General features: G+C 40.5%; 1 protein-coding gene and 1 long non-coding RNA gene across 2 annotated transcripts in view; one reads left to right on the top strand and one right to left on the bottom strand.

The window, feature by feature from the left end:
• The window catches only part of csrnp2 (cysteine-serine-rich nuclear protein 2), a 352,543-nt gene that overhangs the window by 187,561 nt on the left and 137,144 nt on the right, over positions 1–27,838 (bottom strand). The gene's annotated exons all lie outside the window — the stretch shown is intronic.
• LOC311052872 lies at positions 12,443–13,993 on the top strand. The gene is made up of 2 exons (XR_014601567.1): positions 12,443–12,599; positions 13,509–13,993. It is a non-coding gene; the product is annotated as an uncharacterized lncRNA (long non-coding RNA).

Below are 27,838 nucleotides of genomic sequence, written 5' to 3'. Positions count from 1 at the left end.
GTGAACAGCTAATCTCCGGCACCGTTGGCCCGGTCGCTGCGAAACTGTGCACACACACTGCCTGGATGCCAAAGTCGAACTTCTGCCCCGAATTTTGTAATAGTTATAGCGCCACCAGGAGGTCGATTTGTGGAAAAAAATGGATATTACTCCTACAGATTTTGTCCTAACATCACACAAATGAAAGAGGCCAAGGAAAAACCTTTGCCCTGCATTTTTCACATCTGCCGACTTTTGTAAAACATTTTTTTTTCTATTACTCATTCAGATTCTGTCCAGAAATCACGCAAATCTGTACACAGTATCTCTATAGTCATGTGATCAAGACAGATGAGTTCGATATTTCATATTCCATCCTAATTGGCTAACATTGGCTTCCAAAGTTTGCAGGATAGGTCCGTTTTGAATGCCTCAAATAATGAACGCAGCATGCGATTTCCGTGAAATGTTGCACGCACATTCCCACTAGGCTGAGGAAGAAATGCCACCCTTTTCACATTGGCCTGCAACCAGCAGGTCTAATTTAGCAAAAAATGTATTGGAACAGAATGCCTCAAATCATGAATGCGGTGTCCGATTGCCGTGAAAGGCCTAAGAAGAAATGGCACCCTTTTCACATTGGCCTATTATAGCGCCACCAGGAGGCCACAATAACCTGACCTGGCGGAGACCTGTGCTCCGAGGAGCACTTTTTCTAGCTTACATTATTCTTTGAGTCTTCTAAGATTTTAAGGCAAATTTTATTCTAACAGGGAAAACAATCTATAGATATCAATATGCATAATATGCTGTATGTACTGTATATTTATGAATGTGCAGGAGTTGGTTTCATTTTTACACTTTAAGCCTATACTACCACCCTGGCACAAATGTTTCACACACAATTCCTTCATGAATATTAACCACTTGAAACATCTCTGCCTCAGCCTCCCTATTCTAGAGGCAAACATTCAGTAAAAATAGCAGATCTACAAGCTCACATATTAGCCTTTAACAGACTGAAACTGCATGTGCAGTATGGGACCATATTTAAGAAAATGATTTAGTAAATCAAATACAAAACAGGAAAGTTAGATGAAATTGTTGATTTATCATAAACGTATTGCTATTGTTGTAGGTCTATTTAGGGCAGCGGGTACTGCCATCTAACTGATTCATCTGCCACATTGTGAGCTTGTAGATATTTTTCAGTGAAGAGATTTGGTGTAGAGGGGAAAAAGTAGTATAGACCCCAGGGGGACTCCGGTCAATGAAGGAATAGGGTTTAGGTTTCCACACCATGGGGGATCGGGCCTTCTGCTCAGCTGCACCATGCCTGTGGAACAGCCTACCAAGAGGTCTAAGGGAAGCGCAGACCCTGGACTCTTTTGAGACAGGCTTAAAAATCTTTCTATTTAAAAAGGCCTTTTCATGTAAACATTTTGTGTCGGCTACTGTCAGCAATATTCTTTGGACACTATTTATTTTAACCCTGTGTTTAACCTTTTGTTATTGATTTCATGTTTTTAACTGTAATGTAGTAATCTGAGATTCCTTGTGAATGAAAAGTGCAATACAAATAAAATAATGAATAAAATGTATTATTATAGTATAGGTGTGATTTTGTGTTGTACTTTAAGTCCTGTGAAACACAAATAAAAGTGTTCTTGTTATATTTTGTCTTTTAATCAAAAAGACACTTCTGCTGCCAAAGTGATTTGGTTTGGTAATCGCACATATTTCACGAAGGGATTCAATTAATCATTATTTTAGCACTGATAGGTATATTATACTGCAAAAGAAACCTTTGTAATTTCCTTAAGATTTTAAGTCAGCATTTGTTGAATATATAATCAGACAAACACACACTATGTAAACTAAAATGACAAATAACTTTACTCAACTTTATACAACTTATAAAGTTAGTATATTCATATTGAGTGGACACAAATACAGTAAGGATTTTTGGTTTGATCATCTATTACACTCTTTTTAAGCCAATGTGGAGCAGCAGCTCCTATTGTGCACTGCTCAATCCCAATAAGTACTTGGATGTAGAGTCCTGTACTGTAGCAACACTCCTGCCTTCCTTTTGCTATTTATTTTGCATGCTACCTTCAGCATTTTGGGGAATAACCTGTGAATTGGGAGTCTGAGCAGTCTGAATGACACACCTTTCTACTGTTTGTTTTGTCTCTGGATTAACTTCTGACTGTGGAGAGGCTGAGGAATCTAAATTGGCCCTAACTGACCCTGTTCAGTCTATTGTGCTTAGGTGGGACGGCAGTCCATTACTGGATGATTCATTTGGAAAATACACAGGAAAATCTTGAGTGTTAATCTATTTGAATGTTTACACTCAACAGCTTAAGCTAAATGAACACTCATCACTCAGGGTTATGCTGAGTAGGATTGGGTAAAGGTACCACAAGGTAGGCTAGGCCTACCCCACCTACTTTAATAACAGGTTTTGGTTGAATTTAAGTTTGGATCTGTGTTAATGGCAGAACTAACAAGTTAGCTATATTACTCCCATGTGAGTCAGCCAGGCAGGGCAAAGTGAGACACATCTTCACCTGAATTCTACAAGCCTAGGCAGTGTGCTATCGTAATGGGTAGAGGTGAGGTTGTGAAAACACACACACACACACACGCACACGCACACACACACACACACACACACACACACACACACACACACACACACACACACACACACACACACACACACACACACACACACACACCACACACACACACACACACACACACACTGCAGATGCACGCACAAATGTGTACATTCCCTTCCCTGAAGCCTGGAGACTTGACCTCACCGTCAAACCATTCAGAGCAAAAATTCCAGCAGGGTCACATCTGACCGAGGTGGTGCAGGGCTGTTCTTTCGTACACCCAGGTTAACCACTTAAGCCTTGTATACTCCATGGTATGATGAAAAGTAACAGATCTACAAGCTCAAAATGCTTCGCGGTGCGTTGTGATTTGCTGTTTTAGAAAATATTATTTCGCCTATAATGACATGCCCAAAATACAGCCAGCAGGTTGAAAGGTTAACCAGCGGGCTAGCTAGCCAGAAGTTTTGGTTAGTGCAATGTCTGTTCGTCAAAAGGGGAATCTAAACCAGTTGACCTCTCTACTCCCCCCGCAAACAAACCCCTCCCACAATCATATGACACATAAGCATGCGCACCAAGAATGTACCACCATAATGAAAAGTGGAGGGCTGTTTAGTCTGAGACATTTTTCATCAAGTAATCTTACTGACAGAGAGTACATTTGCCAACGGAAAAACGTGGATTTCCTCGGTTGAGAGAATAAAGCATTGCTACTAAATGTCTGTTAGTAGATTTAATAATGTAATGCTGATTTAATAATATAATGCCTCGGAAGGCCACAGGAGTCTGACACTGATCTGAAAGTTGGTGAAAGCTAAATACAGAGTTCCAAGAAGATACAAGGTTAACCCCAAGGATCAGACGACCTTGATACAGTAATTTGGCTAAGCAGTCTCCTTCCCCGGTAAACACTGGCCCCTTATCCGTCTTGTTTACTTTCTAGGACACTCCATTCACACATAATCATAACATGTGTAGTATAATGAACTAATGCAGATTACAGTCATACAGTACAAAACTAAAACTAAGATGAGGTGAATAATTAATTAATAATAAATCAATAATCAAACATAGAAAATAATAATGCCCTGGAAGTGCATAATAATGCACTGGAATAGTGCAGAGATATAACACGTTCAACTCTCTTGGCAACAGGAGTCACGTTTTTCTTTATGCTATGTTATATACTGTCCAAAGCAAATAAACAAAAGGGGACATTAGCTGACATGAGAAACAAAGAGAAATATAGAACATTTTCTGCTATTTTTTTGCAGTTTCTGTCCTGAAATAGAGTCAAGAATGCGCTTGAATCTTAATAATAGCCACTTTAATGAATTCCTTGGGTCAAAATAATATGAAAAATGTGTTCATTTGTCTCTGTATATTGTTTACTTCAAGAGTTATGGTATTTTCTTTTATCTCCATTTTATGGTTCGGGTTGGGGATAGGTGTAAGAAAGGCTTAAAATCCCCAAGGGACATTAGTTGACCTGGGCAAAAAGAAGAAATCTTAACTAGACACCATTAGGGTCCTAAAAAAATTCCACTCGGGTGCACTGGGACCCTCTCCCCTGCCCTGCTAATTATATATGTCGGGAGAGTAGAAGATAAACAGAAGGTACAAACACAGTGGTTCTCAAACCTTTTCATGTCAAGGACCCCCAAATTCCCCAAGTCCCCAATCTGAAAATATTTGGTACCAGGGGCCCCATACAAGATTTGTGTTGTGAAAATGTTTGAAAAGATATTCCACATTTTTCCTAGTTCTTCAAAATGTCTGATTAGTTATTTGACTATTTTCAAATAACTAATGTATAATACTGTATGGTTAAAGACAAGAAGTTAAACTGATTTTGATGCTACATGAACTAATTTTGCTGGGGACCCCCTGCCTGGAACACCCCCAAGGACCCCAGGGGGTCCCCGGACCCCAGTGTCTGTCTGCACACTGACTGCAGCCAGGCAGGGCAAAGTGCACACTGACTTAAGCCCATATACTTTATTTCTACAATATTTTGACCAGCAAGGTCTTGATTTGGTCTCCATTGAGGAGCTATTCCAACATTATTTCCAGCCCAGAGAGGATTCTGTCTGTGTGCATATCCGCTCATTCACTGCTTATACCCAACAATAACAGCAATTTGATCATGACCTAAAGTGTTATTATTTTTGTTTTTCTACAATGAAAACTTGGATTTCCAATAACACCTAATCAGACATGAATATTCCACACACTGCACTGTTATCCCATAGAGCACACAAATCATATTCTCCCAGGGTCCAAGAGACAGCCCGAGAGCCCATTTGTATTCTGGGTGTGACATCTTGAATCTGCATCCAAATGGGGAATGAAATATTTATGCTGCAAAATGATGGTACTCTTCATTGTCAATTTGCTTGAACATAAAAGTGCATTAGACGGTAGGTGCATTCCTGCCCAGGCAAGTCAGAACGGGCTCAGTCAATGAGGCATCAGATTCCCACAAGGAGAGAGAGACGGAGAGAGAAGGGAGGGAGGGAGGGAGTGATTGAGGGAGGGAGGCAGGAAGAGAGAAGGGAGGGATGTAATGAGGGAGCAGGGACGGAGAGACATAAAGCCTGATAAGTCCAATTTATACTTCGTTGTACAACTGTGTTGTGCACCGAAAATAGCTGATCTACATGCTGACGCGGATGCAACACGTTGTGAGCTTATAGATCTGCTATGTTTTCAACATGCGACACTGTCATACGACTGAGCATAGGCAGAAGAGAGACAAAGAAAGAGATGGGGAGGATCGGGGGAGTGAAACAACCTATGGACAGCCAGAGGCTAAAGAGCTGTGTGAATTCACACGGAGCGGAGCCAACACACAGCACATAAACATTCAAATCACTGTAAATGTCAAGTGCCTCCAAACCAATGCCATCATCTCAATATGAAAATCTCCTTTGTTTAATTATTCATAACATGTTATGGGGTAGGGTTTTCAGGCCAAAATTGAGAGCAATATCTTGGGCTTTGGTAATATTGACTTTGTGTGGTGTTTTGCATTGCACATAGTTGGCTTATTACATGTTTCATGACACATTCATGAATAAACAATCAGTTTTTATTACAGCCTCATTAAACATTTATGAAAAATGTACCGGTATGTATGTATGTTGTTCACTTTGCAGCTTACCAAATTAACATAGCGTAGACCACTATAATTTGCATTTTGATTATCCTATAAATTTACTCAATAGGTATATTTAAGCAGTAGTTAGCCCTCCTTTCTGCAGTTGTGGCATTCATTTGATAGACAAAAGGATAGGGTAGGCTATAACATGCCATGCAAACTTTCATGTGCTATTATTGTAAATTGCGTCTGCCACACAGTCCCATAAAAGCCTGAATTACATTTGAATTTATTTAATTTGAATGGGTTTGAACCACCATGATCTATATGGATAATGGATGGATAATGTAGCTAGTATTATAATCAAAAGCTCAAATACATTTTCAGAAAAATTAAAGTAAACTAGAAAAATGTGCTCCTCGGAGCACAGGTCTCCGCCAGACCAGAAGTCAATCTTAGCCAATCAGGATGAAATATAAAAAATCAGACAGGTCTGTCTTGATGACATGACTAACCGAGATAATGTGTACCGGTTTGCGTGATGTTTGGACAAAATCTGTAAGAGTAATGGTAAACTAGAGGTTACGTATGTAACCCCAGTGTCTTTACTTTCGGAGTGATATACTCACTATGGGATAACAGCGCCCCCTGGCGATGCCACAGAGCAACACACATTGACTCCCGCGACAATTCTGATTGGATAGGGTCATGTTACGCGATCCGGCAGTCCGGAAGAGGTATAAAACCCCTTGTGTAACTATACCACGCCCTCTTCACAACTTCCCTCTGCACGCCAAATGCGCACAGAAGGGGTGTTAGGTGAGTATATCACTCCGAAAGTAAAGAAACTGGGGTTACTTACGTAACCTCTAGCTGTCTTTTCCTTTCTCCATGATATACTCACTATGGGACTCATAAACCCCCCTGGGTCGACAACATGGAGAAAGGAAAAGACAACCAGAGGACTCGCTCCAAAACACCCCAAAACACGGCCCCATTTCTTCCGTGGACCGCTCGCCCCCAGCGGTTCTTGTGTTCTTAGGCTAGCTCTGGTCCATAGCGTTAAAAGGAGTTCTTCTTAACGCTATGTTACTTTTCAGCCGTTGGCCCGGCATGCCCGCATACCCCCGGTAGCCAGCCTCTCTTCTTTAGTCAAAATAAAAAATACACTTTTGATTTTTTTTGTTACACCACTATTTTCACTAGAGACGAGAGGCTGCGCTACCGGGGTGTGCGGGCAACGGCTGAGAAGTAACATAGCGTTAAGGAGAACTCCTTTTAACGCTATGGACCAGAGCTAGGTTAGGCATAGTTTTACAGAGGTTATGTTCAGGAATAAGATTAGGTTTAGGCATAGTTTTACTGAGGTTACGTTTAGGTGGCGACCGTTCAGAGGTCGCTGGATTTGACCCGGGGCGAGCGTGTTTTGGGGCAAGCGTTCTTGTATTCGGAGTAATAGCAAAAAAAAATGTTTAGCAAGAATCGGCCTCCTGGTGGAGCTAGACTCGGATTAGTTTCCACATAGTCTGTGTCTACAAAAGGTTACAAAAAACTAATTTTTGGTTCAGAAACATCAACATTCAACAGTTGGGTGAAACAAAGGAGGCATGGCTTGAGGGCACGCGGCTTGAGGTGCTGCAGGCATCCAACTGATTATCTTGAATAAATAATTACAAAATGAAAATGTTTGGCCACTTTTGGCAATATCTGCAACTACGGCATCTACTGGTTAAGACCTTTGGATCCCTCACTGTAGGCCCCCCCAAAATTGAACAGGTGGAGATGATCCTTAAAATCTTCGGACAGGGACATGAGGCTTCCATATACTATGCCATGCTCCTGGAGGCCTCCGACTCTAACGCGATGGTGTCTAAGACGCCTTGGGAAAGGGACCTTGGAGTTTTAATTTCGGACGAGGAATGGGCTAAAATTCTCAGGAATGGCAAGAAAATGTCTAGAGAACTGCGTACGAGACTGATTCAATTTAAAATTATAAATAGGATATATTAGGATATAATAGGATAGGATATAATATTGGACCCCGACTATTTAGGGTGGGCCTGACCGAGAGCCCAGAATGTTGGAGATGTCAGGATAGAGATGGAACCTTACTGCATATACTATGGAGCTGTCCAAAAATACAGGACTATTGGGCTGCTATACATGTGAAGCTAGAGAGGATGACAGGGCTGATTATCCCCTTCTCTCCCAGGCTCTTTGTTCTGGGTGACCCCTCTATTTTACGAACTGTATCTCCCCCCTTAGCTGAGTGGGTTCAAACTGCCTTTATGTTAGGCAGGAGATTGGTAGTCAGGGCATGGAAGGACCCATCTGCACCGGCTCCTTCTCTGTGGTCTACTTCCTTGGGTCAACTGGCCGCATATGAAAGATTGTCTTATAGATTGCTCAACAGGATGGATAAATATGATTTAAAATGGGGATATTATCATTTACACGCTTCAGGTCTTGGGTGACGTTTCCGGCTCGCTCTGTGAGCTTCAACAACCTTTTAGGGACTTGGGTTAGATTTGTCCGGGGTAGGACTGGGGTTGACTGCTGGCAGTAGGCCTCTGTGCACTGTATTTTTTATTTTTATTGTTGTTGTTTCCTTTGTTGTTGTCTTTGTATTTTCATTTTTCATTTTTTTGCCTTGTGTTTTGTCTGTTTCGTCCATTCATATGATGTGTATGGTATGTCTTAATAATAATAATAATAATAATAATGAATTGCATTTTTATGGCGCTTTTCTAAGTACTCAAACTTACTCAAAGCGCTTTACAATGGTTCATTCATTCATTTTAATCGTCAGTAATGTAGTTATTGGTTTAAGAATGTCCTTGTAATGTCTATTGTATGTCTTGTCAAAAAAATGTTTGCATCATTGTCGAAAGAAATGTATCTGTTTGTTTGTCCACAAAAGAAAATAAAGTACAAATCATAAAAAAAAAAAAAAAGAAAATGTTTAATTTATATAATAAGGATACAGATAGATTTACAGCGCTCAAATAATATTAAACTCTACAATAATTAATACTATAGATTAGCAGACTAATACCAACATGGCATTGCGGCAGCTTCACACATTATCATGTATCAATCCAGAGATTTTTATAGATCAGTTATTTGAACTGATTTGAAGTGAATTGAGCTCAAACCTTATGCCTTTAGGGGACAAAATGCAATTCAGGTGCATGCTTGCTTCATACTACTCTCTAACACAGCAGGCTAGAGCGATTTGCAAGTTTCTCAGTTAATGATCCACAAGGATAACACTATGGGATAAATGGAGTATAAGCCATTAACTATCCTACAACCTCTACTTCATTTGAGGGTTTAAAATAATGTACACGTTTTAAATTAAATGCCACAAATGTAGAGGGGTGGAAACAAACACCATTCAGATATGACCTATGGTCCAAGGTAGTCCTTGTGCGCACTGAAGTGAGAAATGTTGATTGTTCATTTATGTAAGTCACAAATCATGTCCTGGTCCAGTTAAGAATAAAGTTACCCATTACTGTTAACATACTGATACAATTAAATTGCCTTTTGTGTACAAATCATTCTATAAAGCAACAGAATAAGTATCTAATACAAGAGTGAACAGAACAACAACAGTGCAAAGCTAATTTGCTGAGTTCCAAAGTAAACACTATTTTTTCTCATACAGTATGCAACATTTTTCTCATATGCATAAATACCAGTTTGCTGATCTGGTGTCTTGGGACTTTAAATAAATCAGAGTGTAAAGCGCCTGAAGGGAGGACACATTCCTCATAGTGACGTGTTCAGACGGAGCCTTCATTCTTTGTGTTGCCTTCTAGGATTGTAGGGACTATTTTATTAAAAACGTCTTTCTCTTGCATGGGTCAGTGCTCACCCCACAACATCTCAATACTTTTGTATGTTCTTGAACCAGTGACCGTGGTGGTTGTTTGCAGAAAAACATGCACATGTATGATTTATGGTATAGGCACATCAGGAACCAGCATTGTTTTTAACAGTCTGCTCTACAAATACAATTCACAACATTATTTTTCCCCCTCCTGTAATCTACAGTATATTACATTTTGTAACAAGCGAAAAAAGTCAATTTGAGACAATCTTTTCCAAGAAACACCGATTGTGTTAAGTCTCCATAAAAGGATTGTTTGATGCCATTTTGGTGACACAGTGAAACGAAGATGGCAGACTATGAATGTTAATGTGTGACATTTAGTAAACAAAAATCTTGATTTGTATGTATATTCGATGTTTATGGTGCTGTAACAAAAGACCCAAGAGTGATGTTTATCTCATCTGTGACAACTCCCCAGAATGAATGGACAACCTGGTCAGGGGTTGGGATGATAACTAAAGACCCATTGATTCATTTGATATACACTGCACCACTGACAGGACAGGACAGAAAATCCACAGTTATGATGTGCCTACAGTATATGATCAGCAGTAGCTGACCGTAGACATCATGGAGGATGGCATATGCCACTGGTTTTCAACATAGAGTCCAGGGACCACCAGGGGTCCGTAATGCATTTCAAACTGGGGGCCCTTGAAAAAGGGAGGACACATTCCTCATAGTGACGTGTTCAGACGGAGCCTTCATTCTTTGTGTTGCCTTCTAGGATTGTAGGGACTATTTTATTAAAAACGTCTTTCTCTTGCATGGGTCAGTGCTCACCCCACAACATCTCAATACTTTTGTATGTTCTTGAACCAGTGACCGTGGTGGTTGTTTGCAGAAAAACATGCACATGTATGATTTATGGTATAGGCACATCAGGAACCAGCATTGTTTTTAACAGTCTGCTCTACAAATACAATTCACAACATTATTTTTCCCCCTCCTGTAATCTACAGTATATTACATTTTGTAACAAGCGAAAAAAGTCAATTTGAGACAATCTTTTCCAAGAAACACCGATTGTGTTAAGTCTCCATAAAAGGATTGTTTGATGCCATTTTGGTGACACAGTGAAACGAAGATGGCAGACTATGAATGTTAATGTGTGACATTTAGTAAACAAAAATCTTGATTTGTATGTATATTCGATGTTTATGGTGCTGTAACAAAAGACCCAAGAGTGATGTTTATCTCATCTGTGACAACTCCCCAGAATGAATGGACAACCTGGTCAGGGGTTGGGATGATAACTAAAGACCCATTGATTCATTTGATATACACTGCACCACTGACAGGACAGGACAGAAAATCCACAGTTATGATGTGCCTACAGTATATGATCAGCAGTAGCTGACCGTAGACATCATGGAGGATGGCATATGCCACTGGTTTTCAACATAGAGTCCAGGGACCACCAGGGGTCCGTAATGCATTTCAAACTGGGGGCCCTTGAAATTCAAAAGCTTGAGAATCACTGGCCTATGCAACCATGAAATACTTCTGTGAAGTTTTCACTCCTGCAGTTACTAAGCCAGACACGGGGAGCCTAACATCTGAGTGCTTTTAGAGGCTCGTTTTTCACCTGTCACCCCGCCATGCTCCCAAAGATTACCCTCGACAGGCCGCACTGTCCAGACCTATCAGGCCCACACAGAATACGGGAGTATAACCCAGTCTGTCTCTTGAGAACAACAGCTCATAACTCAAAGATATTGGTGTCCTTGTCAATAAAATCACATATAAAGAAGATTGGGCTCAAATGAATGTGCTCTCGAGAGAAATATATTGTCAGGTGAGGCTGGCTGCATCTAGACCTCAGGAATGTGCCGGTGCTCTTCTCCCCCAGATCCCATCCCCCTGGCACCCCCTGGCCCCTCTATTGTGCAGGGAAGGAATGCTTTTCACCCAGCCACAACCTTTTCACGGTGAGGGATGTTGGGTGTCGCCCTTTTTTCATTTAATTCTGAAAGAAAGAGATTTACCAGAAAGCTACAGCCAGCAATGTTGAACTTTGCTAAGAAGTCATACACAAAATTATATTATTTTACGAAGATGGCTATTACAAAAAAGAAATGTAACAAAAAAGATACAGCACGCATAGCCCAAAGGCAGATACAGCTAACTGCACTGTGGAAATATTATGTTAATATCACATTTCCATGTGGATTATAGTAATTCTAGGGATGATTGCTGCTGAGAGATAGACCATTCAGTGATGTGACTAATTACAAAGAGCAGAAATGGTAGGCAATTATCTTTCAAATATTGTTATGAAAATTGATATGAGTAGAGCAGGGCTCTGAAACAAAACAGAAACGCTACAGCTTAATGAAGAAAGTAGAAACCTCTGGAGGATGAGCCAGACTCTAGCCCATCAAACAGTTTGAATGACCACTAGGGCCTTGCAGCTGACATATTGAGGGCAGATTTATTGGATGCTATGCCCTTGTTTCACGTTGTTGATTCCTTTGTGGGTTCTTCCATGTAATGAAACCAATGACATGTTTCAAAACCTTTAGTAGTTATTGTATTTCTGTTGTAATCCTTTTTCCAAAATCATGGCAGTAGGTTACACTGTAACTGTTGCTACACTAGATTCACTTTGAACATTCATTTTCATTTGAGACTTTATAATTCTCTTCCACCAAGTCTGGGCCATAAAACAATGCCACATTGCAGGGTGTGGCTGCTCTTTTTTTTCTTTTCTTTACGTTTTTTTTTTGCCAAGAAGAGGGATGGTCTAACTCAGGTGCTAGTGTCCCATTGGTCCTCGCAGTACTCTAAAATGCCAATACCTGAGTCAGGTAGAGAAAAAAGTCAGAGGGGAAGACGGATAGTGATGTGACACTCTTGTCTATCGGCAGGGCTCTTCGAAGAATCTATTATCCTCTGTATATTGTGATCGTTTGCTTTTCAGACCGGCGTTTGCTTACTTATAGGGGAATCAAACGGCAAAAAAGGGAAGAGGCACATTTCACATCAGGTAAGACATCCATGCATGCACGGGAGAAGGATCTAAATATTTGAAATACTCAAGACAAGAGATTTTTTCTTATAGACTGAAGATTTACTTTTAATATTTTCTATTGCCTAATGATAACCCAATGCAAATGTTTTGAGGGGATATTTAGTTTTTGTGAGGAGATCTAAAAGACTCATGACAGTACAAGTAGCTACTTTTTAAAATGTATTGCAACAGTCTCCTGGGTGGTGCAGGGTGGGGTTACATGAACTTGTGTGTAGCTCTAAGTGCACAAAAACGGCAAAGGTATCGATATCAATGCTTGTCTGCAGGTGTGGGGTGTGAGCAGAGGGGCCATTGTTGAGCTATTGTTGCGTTTTCCCAATTTCCCCCACAATGGGGGCTCTGAGGAAGACAGGCACCAAGGAAGGCCATGGTGGCAGTGTTTGGCTGGGGGAAGGCATGAGTGATGACTAAACAGTGGCTTGGCTCAGGCCTGTGATTTTGTGCCAGAGCCCAGGATCACAACAGCAGCCTGAAGCCCTGGAGCCACAGAGCAGGGCAGGCCTGGTCTCGCACAAGCTCAGGTTCAGACTCCAGTGTAGGGAGCGGCCAGGTTCCCCTCCCAAATCCACTCCCAGCCACCCCCTCTCCCTCGCAGCCTTCCTCATAAATCATACAGTTCCATGTACCTGCTCTGCACCAGGTACTTGGGTCTGATTCCCCTCTAGCACCTAGAATGGAATTGGAAAGTTTAAGGTTTTCCTTAATGTAAGTTACTGTAGTACTCAGTGTTCGTGCAGAAAACACATATTGGTATATTTGTATGTGAAAACAGGAATAGACATCCCAGGGACTGGAGTTTAACAAAGCTGAAAATGTGTTGCTAGTTCACCATTATGAACATTGCATGTTTATTGTGTGTTTCAGAAAATGTTTTCAAGCCGTCAGCGAGAACATTCCATGTGTTCTATCCTTCATTCCACCGGAGTCTGTATCTGTTCAACCAGATTTCAGTGGTGTGAAGAGTAAGAGTCATGGAGATATAGCATCACAGCAGTCACACTGTCAGACATCATCCAAGTCGGAGATCAAGACATTAATGTGATTACCCAACCCAGTGGAAATGATATGACCTAATAAATGATACAACTGTTCTAAAAACATGTTTTCTTATTATGATGCTATTTTTATTATTGAATATTGATATTGTTGTATGATAATGATGTCCTTTATCAAAATGAATGTGTATGTAACGGTATGTACAGTAATTGATATGTTACATACATTATACATATACTACTGGGATTGCTAAAGTCCTGACATGTACAGAATGTACAGTAGTTGTGTATATATTATACGGTAGTCATCTAGCTACAGCAACTCAATGACACAAATAAATTGCCTGACCTTGTGCCCTGTGTGTTGTCTTTTTACAAGTATATCTCGAGCATTTACATGTAACCATTGCACCACCCACATCAATATTGTGGCTCTCAGCCCCAGAGCATGATTTTTTCATTAGCCGGCCAGCCCACACAAACAACCTTTACAGTTCATCAAATGCTGTTTAACTGTACAATAGAGAATCTGCCAAGATCTTTTACAAATAGGCTATAAACATGCCCTTAAACTTTCCTGTGCTATAATGTCATTAAACCTTTTTTTTTTATTCACTGCTCAAGATATGCATCTTAGCAATGTCCCTGCTACAATTTCTCCAGTACAGGTAGGTCAAGCACAAATGTCTCATGTCTCCCTGTTGCTAGTGGTTCTTGTTAAGAACGGATCTGTGTCATTTGAGATTTCTTTGGCTATTCAAAAATAGCAGATATACAAGCTCATAGAACGGCACTGTGCGCTATGAGCTTGTATTGTATTGTGTATTGTTTGTATTGCTTGTGCTATTGTTTTTAAAAAATCTTGAAAATTTGTGCACATCTTTTAATGTATATATATTTTTAAAGCAAACATTTGTAACTCCAATATTTGCTTCTGGGGGTCCCTGTAACAAAATATTTTGAGATGGGGGTCCGCGGCCAAATACATATAATTTTGATGACATGAAAAAGTTGGAGCACCACTAATAGAGCAACATAATGTTAGGATTTAGAAAACATTTTTAGATATGCATTTGGCCGCGGACCCCCATCTCAAAATATGTATTTATATAAGATTTGAGTTAAACATTTTCGCTTTAATAAATATAGCCTATATACTAAAAAATGTGCACACATTTTCAAGATTTTTCAAAAATAGCAGATCTACAATGAGCTTGTATAACTGCTATTTTTATAATAACCCAAAGAAATCTAAAATGACACAAATGCGTTCCCGGATTGAATGGGTTAATATTCCATGTTCAAACCACAGTATGTGTATACACAGTTTGCCATGAGGGATGGAGATTCCATGATGTAACACAAACATTTCTCTCTAAAATTCTAAGTCTTTAAAAGCAGGGATTTTTCAACTGGTCTGGACAAAGCTTTAAAGTGCAATAGGACATTGAATAAAGTAGAGCGGTACATATCATTGCTGTTGCAGAAACCTCTTAACTCCATATTCTAACTTTTTGTGTTTTTTCGTAAATGAATGCCCTACTTGATGATACTAAAGCGTCACACAAAAGTAGCAAAAGTAGCAGATCCACAAGCTCAAAACTCGGCGCGAAGCGACTCGTTTTGAGCTCGTAGATCTGCTACTTTTGATACTTTTGGATTTGAATCCTGAAAAGTAACAGTTTTGGACATATGAGGTTTCCACCCGACAGATATGATATACAGTAGAGGTATGTGAAAGTGCCCCTATGCTGTTATAGGGTCTATTTTGTTTTGGTTCCATACAATCAATTCCCCTTTGGGGACCTTTTTAGAGATGAAACAACAATACCAAAGCAAAGAGCACCACACTTTTGGCCTATCGTTATGCATGTGGGTCCTTCATAATAACACAAAAATGCACCCTCTTGCTCTCATTGCTCTCATTGGCATAGAATGGATTAGTTTACCATATGCCTCATAAAGACTTTGAGCAGCTAAACAATGACAGGCTTTCATGTGCACTGCTATTGTTGTACAGACAGCAATGCTGGCCTGTCAGGCAACACAAAAACACAGTGAGGAGCATGAGAATTGTGCACGCCAAGGATGCTCCCATACTGTCTGTCAGTCTGGTGAAGAACGGTGTCATCGGGAAAAGAAGCAAACATCTAAACTATATGCTCTACTGTAGTCACAATATTACTAATACAGTATAGGCCTATATCACACACACAATGTCCACATAACAATGGTACCTGTTGCTAATTGCTAGCTAAGAGCACAGAACAACGCAAAATTGAGAATGGATTAGGTTACATGAATAGCAATACTGTAAATGTACGAAAGCATACAAGAGGAATGCTTTTCTTTAAACAAATTCAAAATTACGTTATTGTATTTTGCATTGTGATTTTTTTGATTTGCTTGTATACTGATTGGCGGTTCGACAGAACAGAACTCTGTGCAAGCCAGCCGTTAAATAATCGATGAATTGTTGAGCCAACGGTCACTGGAGTGGACCAATCTGTCACCAGTCTTCTCCCCATCATTTTACTCCAAAGTAAAAGATTTGGGGAGGACACAGGTAAGAGCAGTCCCTTATGGCACGCCGTTAAGAAGTCAGATGGAAAAATGTATTATAGACTACAGCTGCAGACACAGACTCTGTTCCCTGTTGTGAAATGTTGATTGTTCAGCCTCCTAATTGTTGCAGCTGAGGAATGATAATGTGACAGTTTCACACCACACAAGCAGCAGCGTTCACTAATTGCCAGCAATGTCATGCCGCTGTAATGTCATGTAATATTAGCATTAAGCCTCACTAAGTGTGATGTATAGGCTACCTGTAAAGGTGTTACAGTATAGGCTACATGGTCATGTCTTTGTGACAATGGAAAGTGTCCATTCAATTGACAGCTACCTAGTATTACAGTACTGCCAGTGCAATTTTCAACTGCTGCTACATAAAGACTTGAGTGGGAATAACAGTTTAGCAGTCTATTGTGGCAGAAGGCATTAGTGTCCTGGAGCTGGAGATGCTGGCATCTAATGGAGTGCGAGGGCCTAGCGAGGGCCCTCTCTTATCCAGAGGGGAACTTACAGCTTTTGGACCACCTGTCACCAGACAAAAAAAAAAGAAGCTATACCTCAAGACCCACAGCAGGAAAGATGCCACTTCTGCTGTTCGTAGATACTCACAGTCACACGTCATCCGAAACATACAGTACTATCTCACCTATTAGACTTTTTGGTCACACCAAACTACACAATTCACAGGTTTGCAGCAATGCAGCAATTATTCCAAAGGAGTTAACCAGTGTGAATATCAAAGAACTGAAAGTCCCACTCAGTGCAGTAAACAGTGGGCATACTATGGTGTGTAATGAGACAAAAACCCAATGAGAAGTTTTCAACTTCATTGTCTGTGATAGCCCACTGTATGACCTTGTCTGTTTCTCCCACGTCCAACTCAGCATGGGGAGGCGCTGGGAGTGAGGGGACTGTCAGAGGCCTGTCTGTCTGTGGAGTCTAAGGGGCATATGTTTTATGTTTACCAGACAGGGAGGCTCAGTGCCGGACGGCTCTGACAGGCTGGATGCTGAAGTACGGCGACCAGACCTACAACAACCGTATCTCTCGTGCCTTACAGCATGTCGGCAGGACAGACATCGCTGTGGGTGAGAGTGAAATTAATTGCCATAACACAATAGCTTCAATGTAAATTAGAATACAATTGCGCAGCACTTTGTATGGCAGCACGCACCGTATTTCTGCAGCAGTAAACAACTTTTCAAACAGAGCAGTTTTACTACAATGTCATGGGTTTCAAGCTGAACTAATTTACTTTCTATGTACAGTGCAGTGTGGCTCAGTATTGCACATCTCATGGGTGAACATTGCAGCAACAATATGACAAAGGGAAATTGGAACAAAGTCTCATTTGGATATAGGTCTATGCTGCGTATATTCTCAAAATGAGTTTATTTCCGTTAAAAAGGGCTCCTCGAGACTTTAACAATATTGTCTGTATAATTGCTTCATTACTTTGAGACTCATTTTTAATTGGAACTTCAATAGTGGCATTTTTGCACAATGCCAGCCCCTGGCATGTGGTGCAGTCCAGTGTGCAAGGAACTCCACAGCTGAGTGGCGTTGGATAGGAGGAGGTGTAAATGATCTGACAGAGGACTCAGTGGAGCTGACACCAGCCTCTGAACAAACCATCTGCTCCTTTCATCAGCAGAGCTCGAGGAAGAAAAGAGAGGAAGAGGATGGGAAGAGAAGCGAGGGGGTGCAGTGGTTGACAAGTTGACAAAAGCTATTTATGGTTAGATCAAAAAAGGATGTGTGGAGGGACAATGCAACAGTTATCAAGCACTTGATGGCTATAATGAGCAAAATCTACTTAGACATACAGTATAGAAACTTTAGTGCTTTGCGTTGCTTTATCTGGTGAGAAATAGTGAGCTTTGCTCACAATAGTGAGCAAAGCAATTGTGCTAACAACTTACTGTCCACGCCGTCCGAATGAAAAAACAAACAGAGAAACACCTCAACATTACAACAAATAGCACCATGCAATGTACTCTGTTCATGGTGCTGCAGATAACTGGAAATAGTAGCTCCAGTGTGACTGTTGTCACAGAGGTGCCCTGAGTCTGAAGCACAATGTAGAAGACTACTGTAAACGTTCTGGCTCTTCGAAGTTCTCAGTGGTCCAACCAGGGACAAAAAACTGCAACTCTGCAGGCCAGCAGTCCCAAAGAAGAAGAATAGGTAAGATCAAGCTGTAGTAGGTTATTGACCACATTCTCACTGTGGCCATTTTTCCACTTGGAGGTATTATAAGACACTACTGTCCTCCTGATCTCAACAGATATTTGGGGATATCCTTCTGGAGCCTGTATGAATGACAAATGTTGTAATGTTTCACCATCGCCTACTGTACATCTATTAAATGTTAAGATTAGATGCCAGATTAGATTTGGTGGCCGTGGGAAATCTTCCAACTCATTACTAATCAACATCAGACCCTTACTATATGAAGGCTTATTTTGTTCCCAGGACAGAAACGAACTCAAAAATGTAATTATCACCTGTCAATTTCTCCCCTCATATTCTCCTGGGCACTCCACCCCCCAAAAAAGAAAGAAACAGGTGGCATCCTATGATAGTGATAACAGTCGCATGGTCCTGTGAGATAGCAGTGACAGAACTGTTAATGTGCGTGTACACAGCAGTGACAGTATGGACGGGTAACACACTGACGTTTAATTTGTGTGTTATTGAGGGATCTGACATGGCGTAATTTGGATTTGATCATGGAACACATTCCCGCCCTCCAGAGGAGACTGCTGGACATTGTAACCTTGTGTCTACATAATGTGGAAAGCCTTGTTTCTATGTGATTTGTGATTTGGTCTAAACCCTGCCAACCCTATAAATCCTGTGTCTGGTTTGTGCCGCAATGTTATTGTTCAACCACATACTGTAAATGCCGAACTGAGTAGACTAGTCTTACCAGTTACTATGACTTACAACAAAACATGGACATAATATTCCAAAATGTACTTCAAGAAACTTGCCGGATTCATAAGATTCCATCTAACACAGATGTTTTGGAGTAGGCAGGCTCCCTCACTGATCAGCATTTCTATCCTTCTCTTCATCATCCACATTTCTCTTTGAGATGGCAGAGTTCCATAGAGAAGCAGCGGACCAGAGGGAATGGTAGAGGTCGAGTCAAGGCATCTGATTTTAGGTGATGTGTAAATGTCTGTGGTTGTGTGTTCAGGGGTTTCCAAATAAGTTACTTAAAGAGACAGTTCATCTCAAGCCAGTCTTAAAAAATATGATAGCCTGAAGATTTCATGCATGTGTGTTTATGCGTACAAATAAAAGTATGTTTCTGCTTTGTTGTTCTGATGATTTTGTTATATCCATAAGATCCATCATACAGAACAACCAAAGCAACCCGGTCAGCATTGGTTACACTAAAACAACAGCTAATTATTATCAAATATGACAAGAATAAGCTACTTTCAGATAATGTGATTATCGATGCTTTTTTTCTTGTCAGAGTGGCAAAGTGCTGTTGTCTTACCAGTGGGTGGATGGCTGGTGACGGGTGTGACAGATGTGCTGGAAGCTAGCCCTTATTCCAAGGGCTGTTCCGGTGTAACTGTGATAGTGATGCCACTTTCCATCTCCCCTCCAAGTGACGGCAACGTGCCCGTCTGGCATCGAAGAACAACTAATTATCCAGCCTGGCGCCCGCTTCCCCCAGAGCCTGCCGATACCTCCACAGGCAATCCAAAAAGACTAATAACAATGACAATGCAAGCAGACAATGGTTGTGATGGCAGTTTCTGGAGGGTGACAGATTCCAAAATACAGAACAATATTTTTGCAGGTATGAAGTTGCAAGGATTTGGTAGCAAGCTGAAATGATTTGCGATACAGTATGAGTATGAGATGTTATAGAGGGGTATGTTGGCCGGGTCCAAAAGTTGGCAAAAAAGAAAAGCATTATTTTTTTTCTTTGGAGGCTTTAATTAAGAATAAAATTGCAATGTTCCACTTTGCTCATAACAAGGCCCTTTTAATATACTCTGCTGAGACAAACACTTTCATAATAGGGATACAGAACATATCCTCATGGCACTCGGGGGTACCGTCTCTCTTCGTGTTTCCTTTATTTTACCCCATCCCTACTTTCTAAATCTTAATTGAACTAATTACTTTATACTAATTACATTATACAAGTCTGCCCTAATATGCTTCAGGAGAGAGACGGCTTGGATTAACAGTGATACTAAGTAGCAATTACAGGCAATTAGTTCATGAATCAACATTTAAGCAAATTATATTTCCAAGTTAGGACCAAGCTATGTGCAAAGTGCTTAAAGGCCAAGAGTGCATGGATTCAAGCTATACAGTAACACGAATGACCAGAGAAATTACAATGCTATGCTTGCCTAACCATCCACATGCATTTCTTATTTTCCTCTTGAAAACAGGAGAGGTAGATTTATAGGAAGTAAACCAAAATCAGGAATGCCAATGTCATTCTGCAGGGGTTGTGTGTCTCACCTTCAGCCCCAAAGCTTCCCCAGGTGGCGTAACAGAACTCACTACAAAACTTCCTCTCCCCTTCAGCTCTCCCGTGTTGGCAGTTAGCATCCTGCAGGTGCTGACTATGACAGGTTCACCTGCTGCGGGCTCACCTGTGTTTCTGTAACCAGCGGAGAGGAAAGCCAGAGTACTGTATGCCTGAGTGACTCACAGAGACAACATGACACATGGGGCCTGCATCATCAGCCACTCCACAGTAGCCAAGGTCTCTCCAACAAACTGCTCTTAGCATATGTAGGAAAATAACTGTGTGACACACAAGCACGGTGCCTGTCTGCTAATACATACCATTACACGCTTTGAGCTATACCGTGGCACTATGTGCATGTACATGTTTGTTTGGCATCAGGGTCCTTGAATATGATTTTATATATAGAAGTTGAAGCCCCCCCCCCCCCAATAGGAATAGGCCAACTTTCATTTCGAACCATTCTTATGCAAAGGGATGAAGCAATCACAGACGTCACGGATGAACAGAGAGATTCTGACATGAAATTGACATTTACAGCTCGGGCGCAGTCGATGTATGAGGTGACGCTTTCCAGGCACATCCATTCTCATGTAAAACAGGGCCTCTTTTCTTTTCATTCTCATGGTTTATTTTGGTTATTTAACAGTTTACAGAGCGTGGATTTTATCAAACTGGGCTGTTCGGAGGCGGGCACATCTGTCTCTTGCCTCGGCTTCCGCATGAGGAATCAAGAGCTTGGGTTTGGATGAAAATGTAGATGGACGGGATGTGATGCGTGCCAAGGGGACACTCAGACAGAGAAGCCGTGTCCTTGATGCACAGCGGCTGAGCGCTGTGTGCCAGGCCTCTAAAGTGTGCTTAGTGTCACTAAAGGCTTTAACTTCCTCCCCTCCCACCATTTGCATCGTCATTCATCCATGGGGCCACAGAGGTACCGTAGTCCCTGCTCAGCCATCACTCTCCCTTTACTCAATATATATGGATCACAGAAAACAAGATCACGACGCAAGCTCTTTTAAGTCAAGGTACTTTCTTTTTAATCGCCTCTCACAACTTTTTCTGTCATGGTTTCCTTCTCCTTGGGGGGCCTGATACTTTTTCAAAGTTTTCATCAATGATCTGATAGGCAGGAATCATGGGGTAGAGATGGAGCCACAGTGCCATCCTGTGGTTCTGAAGACTCATTACCGCAACCAGAGCTAGAAAGCTACTGCTGTTGAGCATATTAATTGAGAAATTCAATATTACTTCTGCTTTTCCAAGTTCTATTTCTATTCATGGGAATTTTGAGTCTGATGACGTCTGTGTTACAAATAAACATTGTTAATATAATCAAAATGGACAGTTCCAAAGCCTGGCCTGACAAAAATATTGTCTATCCACAAGTTTCCTAGGGCATTGTGGGCATCACTTCCTGTCGATTTGATCCCTGATCAAATCGACAGGAAGTGATGCCCACAACGCCCTAGGAAACTTGTGGATATATTATATAGACCACCAAATTATTTGAAAGGACAGTAACAAAAAAAGTTAATTGTGCACTACTGCCTTCAGTGAGTAAGCTACTATTTTATTTTCATGTGTATATTTCTTAGACAATCTTACCTTATTATGTAAAAAAAAACAAAGGTGAATAAAATGTTATTTTGTCCAATCTGTATGGTAGAGTATGGAGGAGACCCAGGTTCAAATCCGGGGTAGAACATAGAAAGTTACTGAGTGCGGCTTTAAGTAGAAGTTTAACTAGAATGCTCACATATAGAATACAATCACAGATGTCTGGGTGCTTATGTTAATATCTTGCAGCGATCTGTAAAATAAAATGTATGTTGTTACGGTAGTGATAAGTTTTTTTTTTAAAGTTGTCTGAAGCTGTTGGTTTGCTTTGATTTTCCTCTATTTCTCAAAATTAAATTAATTAACCTCCATAACAACTCCTAAATTTCCCTGAGGGATGGTTGGTGATGAGAAAGCAATGGCGTGAGGTGTAAAGAGAGAGAGAAAGAGTGATGGGATCTGGTGAATGGCCACCTGGACAGGCTGTTTATTGAGATAGAGACAGGGGTCTGTTCTTCTAAGCTTCCGACAGGTGTGTGGGTTTGGTAGCTGAAAACATTATCGTCAGTCCCTCTGATTGGACATAAGCCAAGGACAAACGAGACCTGAGCTGATCTGATTTTAATCAATTCTATAGTCTGCTTGAATAGACTGTGTCTAGTAGGTCATTTTAAAGAGTTTCTCAACTCAACCGTTATCAGGACAGGAGTATCAAGAGATTAGCAAGTTATTAGTCACAAGAAGGCCTTGATTAACACATACAAAAGATTTATATTTCAATCAAATGTGATAGAATGAAGTGTTACTTAATCCCAGACAGACAGCATTATCTCAAGCACATGACCACGGTTTAATAAAGCAATGATTCCTCATGAAAGAAATTGAATTGTTATAATTTCCACCAATTATTCAAAACACACACACACACACACACGCGTGTGTGTGCGAGAGAGAGAGAGAGAGAGAGAGAGATTTTGGTTGGTATTATGTCATGAATTTGGTTGATGATATTTGGAAAATGTACTCAGGATAATGACTTTGGAAGTGATTATTGGGATGATTAAGAGGAAGGCAGTAGGCTAGAACATTTAGGCTAGTTTTGTGTTTAGCTAAATTAAATTAAATAAAGTTTATCAATTGAAAATGTCTAATAAAGAACATTTCTAGATCTAGAAATAGGGTGTTGAAATGAGATAGGCCTGAGTGACTCAAACTGATAGCAGAATCCTGGCTGAATACTGGCTGAGACCACTAACTAACTACACAAGCTTTTTGAAAACTGATGGCTTATCCCTGCATGTTCATAGGGCATAGCAGTGGCGTCCATTTTCTGGTTCCACTTCAAAATACTCAATGCATTTTTTCCATTGACATTTCCAAAAACATTTATATAAATTAATTTAAGCCTAGAATCAAGCCATCCAGGGTCCTGGTGACTCATGACCATAAAACATTTTTTTCTGTGATTTTTCTTTATTTTATATTTAATTATATGATATACTATATTTAATAAATACCCTTTGTTTTGCCGTTTTCAAAAAAGTTTTTTCACAGAATCAAACGTTTTATGGTCATTATTCACCAGGACCCTGGATGGCTTGATTCTAGGCTTAAATTAATTGATATAAATATTTTTGGAAATGTCAATGGGAAAAATGCATTGAGTAATTTGAAGTGGAACCAGAAAATGGCCGCCACTGCTATGCCCTATTTACAATTTTACTCATTTTACAATGTTAAAATCCTTCTTCATGCAAGGATTTTGTGGCAACTGGACCCACAAAAACAACACAAATGACTGGCTGGCTTTTAGCTCTCACGGCCACAGCACAATTTCCGCTTCAGTGTATTGCATCATCACTGCTCCTTATTTACATGCATCTTGGCCCAGTGGAATACCATGCATGATTTATAACATTAATGAAGTAATTGAAGCAAATGTTATTAAATTACTGGGATATGATAACACACAACACCCACGATGACATGTCGCTGCAAAGCATTAGGTGGCTTCCTCCCAAGTTGTGGTGTTCTAATGAGTTCGCTTAGCGTTGCACCACATGCCATCACTTTGGATTGTCGACTCTAATTTCCCTGCTGATGCTCAACAGCCCAATAAGCAGCTAGTATCTGTATTCATCAGACTGGGATCTTTATCTACTAGGAAGACAGGATAGCATACAGTAGACTATCTCCCAATCAGTTTAATGAGTCGATGATGTGATGGGATGCTGACACCGTACTAATGACCCTCATATAAAGCTTGTAGTTTATATTTTGTCAACTATAAATTAGCCATAAATCCCTCTCACATCTGTCCAATGTGATAACCACAAATAGGTGTTGCCGGGTTTACTTACTTCGACAGAATGAATGTAACGTTCAAATTAAGTGCACATGTCTTGTGTATTCGTTTGGCAATGCATCATTAGCTATATGCTTCAGCTCCAGTACAGGCTACTATAGAAAACTGCAAATAATTATTTCTTTCACAAAAGGCATTCTGTACTAGATAAGAGCAGTTATCCTGGAAAAACCCTGCTCTTTGTAATCCATCTCAATAACTTTGTTATTGAATGGCCTTCCACAAAGGCCACGCTTTTTTTAACACAGAAATTCAAATTAATGTTAATACTATCATTCTTCCATGAAACCAAAAAACATATTTCTCAAAGTAGTAAAACAAAGCAAAAAAAAAACTAAATTGGGAGATAGATATAATAGTATTATGCATTAGCTAAACATGGGCCTTTGCCTTTATGTAACATTAAATTATAAAAAATCCTCTTACAAGGAGCAGCCTCTGAAGCTATTTTTTGCCTTAATTAATCACCAGAGAATGTTCCATTCTTGGTTTATTTAATTGCCACTGGACTGCTGGAACAAGACAATAGGCAACATTAATTAATATCAGCTATCAGTGGTCAAATTTGCCCAACAACTCGGTAAACAAACCCTGTCCAAAGCCCATGCATTTTGCTGAAATTGCACAATCAAGATTTATGATCCCCCTGGTTGCAAACTGTTTAGCTAATGAAGCATAATAGATCGCCTACACAAGCCTATGAAATGCATATGCAAAGCACCAACTGCTTTCACTTGATCAATGTCAAAAAGCAATTTTTTGCATTTCCAGAGCTAGCTTAGGATGCTCTGTCTGCCTCTGTCCATGCGGAAATGACTCTTCCTCTTTCTAAAGATAGGCCTCACCCGAAACCCCTTGGGCAGCAGTCATCTGATAAAATGTCTCCCTCTGTCTTGTTATTCAAATGCCAAAAAATGTAATCTTTATTCCAAAAGGTCAAGGCATAACTTTTTCCCAGGACAGGCAAGTGCTAAACGACAAGGTTCCATGACTCATCAACAAGATAGCCCTTGACACCATGCAATTAGTCTCAATGGTGTGAAACCACTGGGCGTGTAAACAAAATTAATACATAAATCTTTCTGCCTCAAATTTACAAAAGAGACCTTGCTAATTAAACCATCATGGTCAATGAAAGTGCAATGAGTGTAAAATTAATTTCTTGGTGAACTTGCAATTACAGGGATTGAGTACCTACACTCCATTATAGCCGTATCTCACTTGAAAAATGGTTTTGGATAGAAATATTAATGATTTAATGCAATCCTCAGAAAGTATTGGGTTTGCCTGCCTACAGAATCATCTTATATGAATGAATGAAATGTCATACTACTATTATACTACTTATTCAACTATTACTAATTCTAATAATAATAACAATAATAATAATATTGTTATTGTTATTATTGTTATAATAATAATAATAATAATAAATATAGCTCTCAAGCAGCAATACGGGGGCCAAGCAATGCAAAAAGCAATATGAAAAAAGCACTATGCAATATGCGCAATAAGCCATATAGAAAAAAATAGACTGAACTTGAGAGAAAGAACACCATGCAATTAAAAATGAGCATTGTAAACAGATGAGCAGAGTTCTGCGGAATTGTGGATATTAAAATGCATGTCTTTATTATGTTGCTTATAATGGCACATTTCAAACCTTTGTCTTCAGTCAAGACAAAGGCTTGCCAATTCCTCTGCGTCAACTACACAACAGAAACAATTGTGTATTCTAAATAGGCTAAAGCTTTTCATCACTGTACCTGGCTAGTTTAGCCAAGGCCTGGAATCGAACCTGTGACCTTCTGTACCCCAGGCTTCCTCTGTACTCTTTCAGCAACAACAGCCCTGTTAAAGTTTGCTGAAAAGAATGTGTGTGCATGCGTGCGTGCCTGCGTGTGTGCGTGCATGCGTGCGTGCATATATGGAGATCCCTGATCTCTCCCATGTTGGTGCATCATTTCTAGCTGACGCACGACAGGAGCAACAGATAATGACGATCAATCAACATAACTTTATTTCCATTATTATTATTTTATATTATATTATATTGCATTGTTTGTGTAAGCACGGTCTTTGCAGAAAGATGTCCCATCAACAATTCCCTGCTTGTACCTGAATGACAAACTAACCCCTCTTCTCTTCTTCTTCTCAACAATATTTGGACTTGTATCAGCACACAGGAAGCTGTACAACCCAAGGTTCTAACAAAGTTCAACATCACTTTAAACCTCTCCCCGTCTGGCAATTTCACTTGGCAATTTCAACTGGGAGAGGCTCTCTCCCAGAGCTCCAAATTAAATCTGATGCCCATGGAAGCCTTGTAATTACTTGTGGTGCCAATTTGGCTCCACGGAAGCAGGAGCGCAGAGGACCAGGTGTGCGCCAGTATATCTTAGGGATGATTTCTTAATAGCTTCATAAATCCATTCATGCATCACAGGCATCCCAACGCCATCATCAGCCCAGTGCCAGGCAAGACACCACAGGCCTTTCTGAGCACCTGCTACGTGACTGCACGTTAGCCCATACATTTCTTTAGTTCATCATCATTCCAGAATCACCACACACACACACACACACACACACACACACACACACACACACACACACACAGGGATGACTGGCTGCAATTAGAGATGTGATTTTGTTGTTGCAACTGTATTCTGTATTCCACTGGGGTGGGATGATAGGGGAGGGGGGGGGGGTCTCCTCCTGTCCTCACAATGGGAAGAGATAATGGTGTTCTGTAAAATTGAAGTTGCAAGACAAACAAAGCTGCGCGAAACTGCTGATGCTATATGTTCCTCCCCTCTCTCCCCTGCCTGGCCTTTCCCTGAGTCTCGTCGTCTCCACGGGGACCAGCCGGGCTGCTCAACCGGCTACACCTCACAGCTGTGGCCGTGCAAGCTCTCAGTTAATTACAGAACCGCTGTCTGCATGTCTGCTCAGTCAGCAGGTTCACTCAACAGTTGTTGTGAGAAGTGGGCAAATTGTCTTTAGAGGTCCCCTCATTATCTGCTCATGCTTTCACTTGTGTTACAAAAGGGCTCATGTGCTATAACACACTGCCCCCTGTCATCAGAGCGAAGCACTGATAACGCACCAGTTAGTGTATTATGTTTTATTAGGATCATTAATTGGATGTCAGCAGTAAAACGATACATGTTTATGTCCAGAAAATGTA

Source organism: Gymnoscopelus microlampas (genome assembly GCF_963454915.1).
Source record: "Gymnoscopelus microlampas genome assembly, chromosome: 10".
Lineage (NCBI taxonomy): Eukaryota > Metazoa > Chordata > Actinopteri > Myctophiformes > Myctophidae > Gymnoscopelus > Gymnoscopelus microlampas.
This window is presented reverse-complemented; position numbering and strand designations above follow the sequence as displayed.